This window comes from Aegilops tauschii, chromosome 6 (assembly GCF_002575655.3).
Source record: "Aegilops tauschii subsp. strangulata cultivar AL8/78 chromosome 6, Aet v6.0, whole genome shotgun sequence".
In the NCBI taxonomy this organism is placed as follows: domain Eukaryota; kingdom Viridiplantae; phylum Streptophyta; class Magnoliopsida; order Poales; family Poaceae; genus Aegilops; species Aegilops tauschii.
In genome coordinates, this window is record NC_053040.3 from 469,245,792 (window position 1) to 469,254,914 (window position 9,123).

General features: G+C 50.2%; 1 pseudogene; it reads left to right on the plus strand.

The window, feature by feature from the left end:
* Positions 1 to 568: 568 nt before the first annotated feature.
* On the plus strand, positions 569 to 3,820 carry LOC141026202 (uncharacterized; annotated as a pseudogene).
* The last annotated feature ends 5,303 nt before the right edge of the window (positions 3,821 to 9,123 follow it).

The window sequence follows — 9,123 nt, forward strand, 5'->3', positions numbered from 1 at the left end:
GAGACGCCTAGGATGACTTCATAAAATCTTAAAATGATATGCCGGCTCAATCTCTCGGAGGTTCTCATGGAGGTAGAGTGTGCGTGTGTGCGTTCATAGGGATGGGTGTATGCGTATTTATATGAGCGAACTGTATATTAAACAAAAAGTTAATTGCAGTTGACGAAGAAAAAAAAAGAGACAGACGAGACAAGACGATCGATCGACTCGACTCGAATAAATAAAGGAATTGCCGTCACGCTGACGTGATGCACCGTGCTTAAGTCTGCCTACCCCGCTAGCTACTACTCTGTTTTGCCTGATTTGCTTTGAACGCTGCATCCAGGGCCGAACGTAGACGCAACTCCCAACGGAAACAAACCGTCACCGGAATGAGCATATACGTGCACGTATGCGTTGCAAGCCACCGTAGCCTACCAACTGTGTCCGATTCCTGCCAGAAACGGTCACCGACGGCCGGAATCAACAAGAATTCTCCTGCCTCTCGGATTAATCGATGCACTATATAATTGACCTCACCTCTCTCCTCTCTCTCGATGGTCAGAAGGGAACCAGCCGTGGAACAAACATGGCTGGTAAACCCTCGCTCCCGTCAGGCTTCGGCACGAGGCCATGGCTGGTCCAAGCAACGCCCGAGGAGCGACAGACGTTCGTCGACTCGGCGGACGGCAGCTCGCACGCGGCGATCGTTCCCGAGATGCAAGGCAAAACGTGCCTAGGCTGCGTCCACGACGGCGACTGGCTGCTCATGCTGGACGACTCCACCGCCGAATGCTTCCTCCTCCGCCTCACCGATTCAAATGACCTGCGCGACCCTGCAGCCAAGAAGATCCCGCTGCCGCCGCTGCACGAGCCGTCGGATGACATAGCGAGGTGTGCGACGCTCGGCACATCGCCGGCGCACCAGGACTGTGCCGTGGTGGTCGCCGTTGCACGCGAGGTGGAAGACCGCGTGGAGACGTTCCTGCTTCACTGCCGCCCCGGCGCCTCGCAAGTGTGGGCCTGGCTTGATGCCCCGGGGCTCACTTTCCCATGCCTTATGATCGCCCATAGAGGGAAGATCTACTTCTTCGGTTACTCTGAGTTTTCCGAGTCCCCCGACACGCTCACCGTGATAGGCCAAGACGGCGACGGCACGGTCCGAGCACGGCTGCTCGGCACTCTCGGCGGCACCAAAAAGATACACGACAGAGCGGCCATGTACTACGCCGTGGAGTCGTGCGGGGATCTCTTCATAATAGTCACAGAGCAATTTGGGGAGTTTGTCGGCGACCCCACACTCACCGGCGTCGCGGTGTACCGCCTGGATCTTGAGTCCATGACGTGAAAGAGGGTGGATAGCATCGGCGGCGACCGTGCCTTCCTCATCTCCGGGCGCTACGCCATCTCCGTGCCCGTCCGTCCAAGGGCAAGAGGGTTGGTACCGCAGGGCAACTGTGTGTACCTCGTCCTGTCGAGCGCGAGAGGCTATACAAGTTCTGTTTGGACGACAACACCATCAGCTTCCGCCAGATCCTCCCGCAGCCCACCAAGCCTTGTTGCAGAGCATTCTGGATTGTTCCGCCATTGCCCATGTCCATGGTAGTCGAAGAAATTGGATTGTTGTCGACTAATGGAGTCGCGCCGAAATTGTCCATCTTGAAGTTGGAGGAGGACGAGGAGCAGGCCACCTCTTGTAATACACGGCCATGGCATGATCTGCCACTAAAATTGCTACAACAGGTCGTCTCGAGACTTTCTTTGGTGGATCGTATCCGATTCCCTGCAGTCTGCAAGTCGTGGAGCATGGTGCCCAACCCAGTTGAGCAAGTCAATGTGTGGCCTTGGCTCCTGCACTGCTCCGGCCGAGATGGGGCATGTACGTTATTCGACCCTCTGCGCGGCCAGGAGTACAAAATGACGGTTGGAACATTCGACATCAACCTAGACGAACAAGACGAGCATATTTTCCGATTCTCCAAAAACGGTTGGGTGGCCATGTCGACCAATGCAGATATCGATGACATGTACATCATAAACCCCTTCAACGAGGACGTTGTGGAGATACCCATCCTCGAGAGGAAATACTACTACATGGGCCTGTCATGGTCCTCGGCGGACCCGGCGTCACCGGAGTGCGTCTTCTTCGGCATCGTCAGCCGGCACGACGGCAAAGAAATCAATGTCCTTAATTACGTGGCGGCACGGCGAGATCGAGTGGTTTGAAAGGCATTTTGAGTAGTACGGAGGGGAGCCCTTCCCGGTGGCATACAACAACCCCGTCTTCTTCCACGACAAGTTCTATTGCCTCGGGAGAAAGGGCAACCTCGGCACGTTTGACCCGGCAAGCGACACATGGATGATATTGGAGAAGCCTAACCCGATTCATGTGGAGATGGACCTCGAAGGCGACCACCATGAGGAGAGAGAGTTTTGCTACCTGGTTGAGCTGGGAGAGGACCTCGTCTCCGTGTTCATGCGTAACGCCGACGAGCCGCCACGGGTGTTCAAGCTCAACGAGGAGGAGATGGCCTGGACAGAGGTACACGAGATAGGCGGCGCGGCCTTGTTTCTTGATTTCAGGGTGTCATACGCCGTGGTGTCCCCGGAAGCTGGACATGGCAATAGGATCTACTTCCCGAGGTATTCCGAGAATGGCAAACAAGCGGCTTTCTATGATATGGAGACCAAGGCATACCACCCATCCTTCTATGGGTTGAAGTCACCGTTGCAATGTGTGTGGGTTGTGCCTAATCTACGGCCACACATCGTATCAAAATAAGTCTTGGCTAGGACACTACCTGAAGGTGTACCAAGTGATTACATATAGTTTGAACAATGTTTGACCAATTCGAAAATATAAACATCTACCCAATCAAATAATTACAATATGAAAATATTTTAAGGCAGAGGGTCCATCCCCGAACGCGCCGCTCAGCGGCGTCACCTGCACCGACGCTCCCATCTGACGTGTTCACCCCTTTGCCGGCGGCAGGTGCGACGGGCGGAGGCGGCGACAGCGACGGCAAGTGGAGTTTGTTTGGGTTGTAGACCAGAGGCTGTCCTCGGCATCCCGAGCTTGATTGCTGGTCTTGCTTCCCTAAAAGGGGTCTTCTGAACAAGACTGAACTCTCTCAGAAAGAAAGTTCTGAAATGAGCCACGCAAGCAGGCCAGCTTTCTTTTCATACTCTGTAGCCTGTCTCCTGTTTTGATCTGAATTATGTCTACTTTCTGAATGTCTGAATTCTTGTTGGATTTTGAAAATTCTGAATAATTTTATAAAAAAGAAAAAAAATTAAAGCACAATCAGTTTTGAAAAAGTGAACACTATTTGAGACATCAACTTTTTTAAAACCTGATTTTTTTTCTAAAAATATTAAAAAATGTAAAAAAATGTTTTTATAGTTTTATGAAATGTTTATTGTCATTACGAAAATATAAAACGTGTATTTGGCAAAATGTTACCGTGTCACATTTTTTGATAAATTTTTTTGGAATTATGTAAATTATTTGCGTTTAAAAAATATAATCGTTATTTCTAAATTGTTCATATATTATTTTAAGAAATGTTTCAAAAATTTCAGGAATGTTAAACGCTTCTGTGGAAATCCATTTTTGATGTTTTTATATAGGACGCGCTATACAAAATCACCAGTAGCCCGCAGGGCGATTTGCTAGGTGCAGCCTCTGCTAGTTCGAATCCTCCTGGGCACTTATTCTTTTGCGGCTGCTGGTATTTTTGTTGCTCCTAATAGAAGACAAGTGGGTACGTGTAGTTTAACAAATGTGTATTATCATTACAAAAATGTAAAAGAATTTATTATCCTTACTAAAATGAAAAAAAAAGTAGAGCGAGCGAGCGACTGCGCTAATGGGCCGGGCCAATTCGTCCTAGTGTCCAGCGAGTCAACGATGCTTGCCACGTGAGCAAATCCCAGCTAAACCCCCTCAAGGTTTGAAATAGACCGGGATCGAAGAGACAGTGTGCTGATTTTCAGAATTACAAGTTCAGGGTTCGATTTAGCTTTCGCCTACAAGTTTAAGGTTTGTTTTGGACTTTTTCTGCGGGTCCAGCAAATCCATGCCGGAGCCGCTTCCACCCGCCGCCACCAATGATGAAATCCTTTGCGACGCCATCCGCCGCTCCCACACCTTTGCGGAGATGGGTGCGGCGGCGCTCCGCATCAGGCTCGAGGAGTCTGAGCGACTCGCAATACAGAAGGCGTTCGCCGTGCAGAAAGCCACCCGGCTCGTAGGTGTTCGTCATGTTGCATACTTTTGTATGGATTTGGGGACAGACTTTTGAAAACCACGATTGCGGACGCGGAGAAATGGAATTACTGTCTGGGGACGCACTCAGACGTATTTCAGATTGTATATGGTGCCAAATTAGGTAATCGTGGTTTTAGAGAAAAAAGTCTGAAATAAACCTTAAACTCGTAGTCCAAGTTTGAATCAAACCTTGAACTATTAATTCTTGAAATCAGCACTCTAACCTTATCGATCACGGTTAATCCCCGACCCTACACCATTCTGGACATGTTGTTCAAAGCGGGAAAAGACAATCCCAACCTGGATTAGACATTTTTCTCACCAACGACCATGGCACACATTGTCTTCTTCCTAATCGCTCTCTCATGTGCAAGGTGAGCTCATACGCTAGCGTGTAGCCTGTGCGCCCACACTACTACGGAGATGTATGAGGCGAGCCGTTGATGCTAAGGGTCAAGAGTCACAGCAGGCACTCTGAGCTCGTATACGACATCCTCGGAGCACATGAAGACATTGTTCAAGTCTGGCTTGGGCTCAAGCGCGGCAAGCGCATCCGCGAGCTATTGCCGGAGCACGCCGACGGGCGAGAGGAAGAGGACCGCCGCTCTACCTCCAGTCTTAGAGCATCTCCAACAGGTGCACGGTAGCGTGACACGCTAATTTTTTTTGCAGCGTCGAAATAACATTTTAACGCGTGCAGAAGGGTGGTTGCTTTATCGGCAATGAGGAGGTGGCGTTGAGGAGGCGGCGATCCTCGTTGCTGATTAGTCACGGGGAGGCGCGAGCTCCTGCGCCTGCTTGCGCGTCCGCACATTGGTGAAGTTCATCTGCGACCGAGGTCGCCCGGGGCGCCACGCCACCGCATCGTACGCGCGGGTGGCCTCGTGGGCAGTCTCGAATGTGCCGACCCTGAGGCGTGTATCGCCGGAGCGGATCTCCATGTAATACATGCCAGAGGGGCGGGCGGACGCCACGGTAGCCCGACCTGCTCCGGGGGTGCGGCGGCATTGCGGGGCACTGGAAGAGGCGAGGGGAGAAGGCGCAGCGGCGGCGGGGCGCTGGAAGAGGCGAGGAAGAAAGCGCGACAGGAGGGAATGAGTGGCGGCGGGCGCCTGCGCGCGGCTTTTAACCAGCGCGCTAGGCGACGCGTGCCAAAACAGCTGCGCGCGCTGCCCGCTTTTCCCACTGCGCACATCTTTTTCACGCTAAAACTTTCGCGCGTCTGCTGGAGCGCGCCGCGCGGTCTCTCACACGTCAAATTGACGGTTTATCCAGCGCGCCGCGCGCATCTGGAGATGCTCTTAGTCCAATTCTGCAGACGGCTTGACGCTCAATCAATTTCGACCATCCTCAACTGAAGCGTCTCGCTACCATAAAGTTTCGCCGCCAGCTATCTTCACATCTTCACCGGAATTCCTACCACAACATTAGGTTCCTGGTAATCCATGATTCCTTTTGATTTTCCCAGCATCCTCAATTGCTACTCCGGTCTGGATGTTCGCCTCCGCGCGCGCCCCCAGGAAGATGATGCAACTGTAGTGTAGACGTGAGAGAGAGAGAGTGACTAGCGACAGATATTTTTAGGCAAATGACTATTGACTAGAGACATAGTATTATATAACAAGTGGGTAGTGTGGTCAGCGAGAGTAGTAAGTGATCCCGGCCGGGATCGGATGTTTTCCCGGCCGGGATCGGATGTTTTCCTGTTGCGCCAAACAAAAATAGGGTCGGAATTCCCGGGACCAATAAGATCAGGGTGCTGATTTCAGGGCTTAAGAATACAAGGTTTGATTCAAACTTGGCGTACAAATTCAAGGCTTATTTTAGACTTTTTCTTGGACCCGCGGTCGGGTCCACTGGAGGCGGCCTGCATTGCTCTCTGCTTTGCACGCCCATAGGTGCGTGCCCCAGACTCCCGACAGCCGCTCCCCGGGCACGGGCTCGGCGGTGAGGACACGAGCACCTAGCGCCACCTGGGAGGGCAAGGGCTGGAGGTGTCGGCGCCACCGGGCGCCCTGCCGCTTGACAGTGGAAGGGGCAGATTGCGACGTGCGGGCGCACGTGGACATGGAGCTGCAGTCGTGTTTCCGGGTCATCAGGGACGACGCCGAGGAGGAGCCCCAACCCTGTCCATTCGTGGTCGGCGAAGGGCAATGTAGACCACAAGTTGCTCGCTGCCTGGAGCGCACGAGCTAGCGTCCTCCTTGACAAGCGCTCCTACGATGGAGCCGGATCCGCTGCCGGATCTGTTTGTCGCCCATGGTGGAGACATGCAGTGGAGTGGAGTGCTCGAGAGGAGTGAGGCATTGGCTATGTTTTGGTCTATTCGTAATATTTGCAGGGGCCATGATCGCAAGTACGGGCCGGTCCGATGTGGCGGCGATGTCCAGGCGCGTTTGGTCTGCCCCATATCCGTCTAAGATATGAGTCGGGTATGGGGGGAGGTGTCTGTCTGTCGTTTGTGCTGGCAATGCGAGGTCTGGTTGGGTGACTTTTTTCTGACAAGGCAGTGACCAGGCAGGCCATCCGGACGTTTGGGGATGATACGGAGCCTCCGATTTGTAGATTCTCTTAAGGACTAGCGATACTCATCTGGGAGCTTCATCCTATACTAGAAGGGTTGGGCACACTTCGTTGCGCCATTGATGTTGTTAGAATTTCATATTTTTTTGCTTGTTAGAGGGGTTGGGCATGGAACACAGTTTGCCACCCGCTTGGTTTTGGTGGCCTCGATGTCAAGAACCTGCGACTTCAGGCGCTTGCACTCCGCGTCAAATGGGAGTGATTTGTAGAGATCTGACCTGAAAAGGCCATGGCAGGGGATGAGTTTGATGGTGGGCAAGGACACGAGAGAAGTGTTCAACGGCTTCGTGTCCATATAAGTGGAACACGGGAAAAGGCCCTATTTTCGTATGATCGATATATCAATGGCCTTGATGTTGCTGACATGGTGCCACTAATCTCGTCAGCGGTTCTAGTCAGAACGCAAAGCAGGCGCACCATTCATTAGGTGATGATCAACAGCCGTTGGGAGAGCGATATACATGAAGACTTGAACTAGACGACACAGATTTAGTTCTTTCTGCTCAAGCATGCCATCATGCAGGAGCAGAGGGATGTGGGGATGCATGACGTTTTCACCTGGTCGTGTGATGTGTCCGGCTCATACTCAACGAGACCCTCGTACGACAAGTTCTTTTGGGACTCGTTCACTTCCCTCCCGCGAACTGCATCTGGAAGTGCTGGCCTCCCATGAAGCGCAAAATCTTCGTTTGCAGTATATGATATGGACTTCTGATCACTGTGCATGTTATGGTTCAGGACATGCCATTTGTCATGTCGCACTTGTCTATTGTAAAGAGGATAGAGCCAGACATATCCTCCTCATAGCAACTATGCGAGGAAGGTGTGGCAGTGGAGCTTTGAACACTTCATGTTTGATAGCACACAAGGTATTCCTTCGGTATTCGGGAGTCGCATAATCTCATAGTCAAAGGAATATGTATAAGTCATGAAGAAAGCAATAGCAATAAAACTTAACGATCATTATGCTAAGCTAACGGATGGGTCTTGTCCATCAAATCATTCTCCTAATGATGTGATCCCGTTCATCAAATGACAACACATGTCTATGATTAGGAAACTTAACCATCTTTGATTAACGAGCTAGTCCAGTAGAGGTTTTGATTAACGAGCTAGTCTAGTAGAGGCTTACTAGGGACACTGTGTTTTGTCTATGTATCCACGGATGTATAAAGTTTTCGGTTAATACAATTCTAGCATGAATAATAAACATTTATCATGATATAAGGAAATATAAATAACAACTTTATTATTGCCTCTAGGGCATATTTCCTTCAGTCTCCCACTTGCACTAGAGTCAATCATCTAGATTACATAGTAATGATTCTAACACCCATGGAGTCTTGGTGCTGATCATGTTTTGCTCGTGGAAGAGGCTTAGTCAACAGGTCTGCCACATTCAGATCCGTATGTACTTTGCAAATCTCTATGTCTCCCTCCTTGACTTGATCATGAATGGAGTTGAAGCGTCTCTTGATGTGTTTGGTTCTTTTGTGAAATCTGGATTCCTCCGCCAAGGCAATTGCTCCAGTATTGTCACAAAAGATTTTCATTGGACCCGATGCACTAGGTATTACACCTAGATCGGATATGAACTCCTTCATCCAGACTCCTTCATTTGCTGCTTCCGAAGCAACTATGTACTCTGCTTCACACGTAGATCCCGCCATGACGGTTTGCTTGGAACTGCACCAACTGACAGCTCCACCATTCAATATAAATACGTATCTGGTTTGTGACTTAGAGTAATCCGGATCAGTGTCAAAGCTAGCATCGACGTAACCATTTACGATGAGCCCTTTGTCACCTCCATAGACGAGAAACATATCCTTAGTCCTTTTCAGGTGCTTTAGGATGTTCTTGACCGCTGTCCAGTGATCCACTCCTGGATTACTTTGGTACCTCCCTGCTAAACTTATAGCAGGGCACACATCAGGTCTGGTACACAACATTGCATACATGATAGAACCTATGGCTGAGGCATAGGGAATTACTTTCATTTTCTCTCTATCTTCTGCAGTGGTCGGGCATTGAGTCTGACTCTACTTCACACCTTGTAACACAGACAAGAACCCTTTCTTTGACTGATCCATTTTGAACTTCTTCAAAACTTTATCAAGGTACGTGCTTTGTGAAAGTCCAATTAAGCGTCTTGATCTATCTCTATAGAGCTTGATGCCCAATATATAAGCAACTTCACCGAGGTCTTTCATTGAAAAACTCTTATTCAAGTATCCTTTTATGCTATCCAGAAATTCTATATCATTTCCAATCAACAGTATTTCATC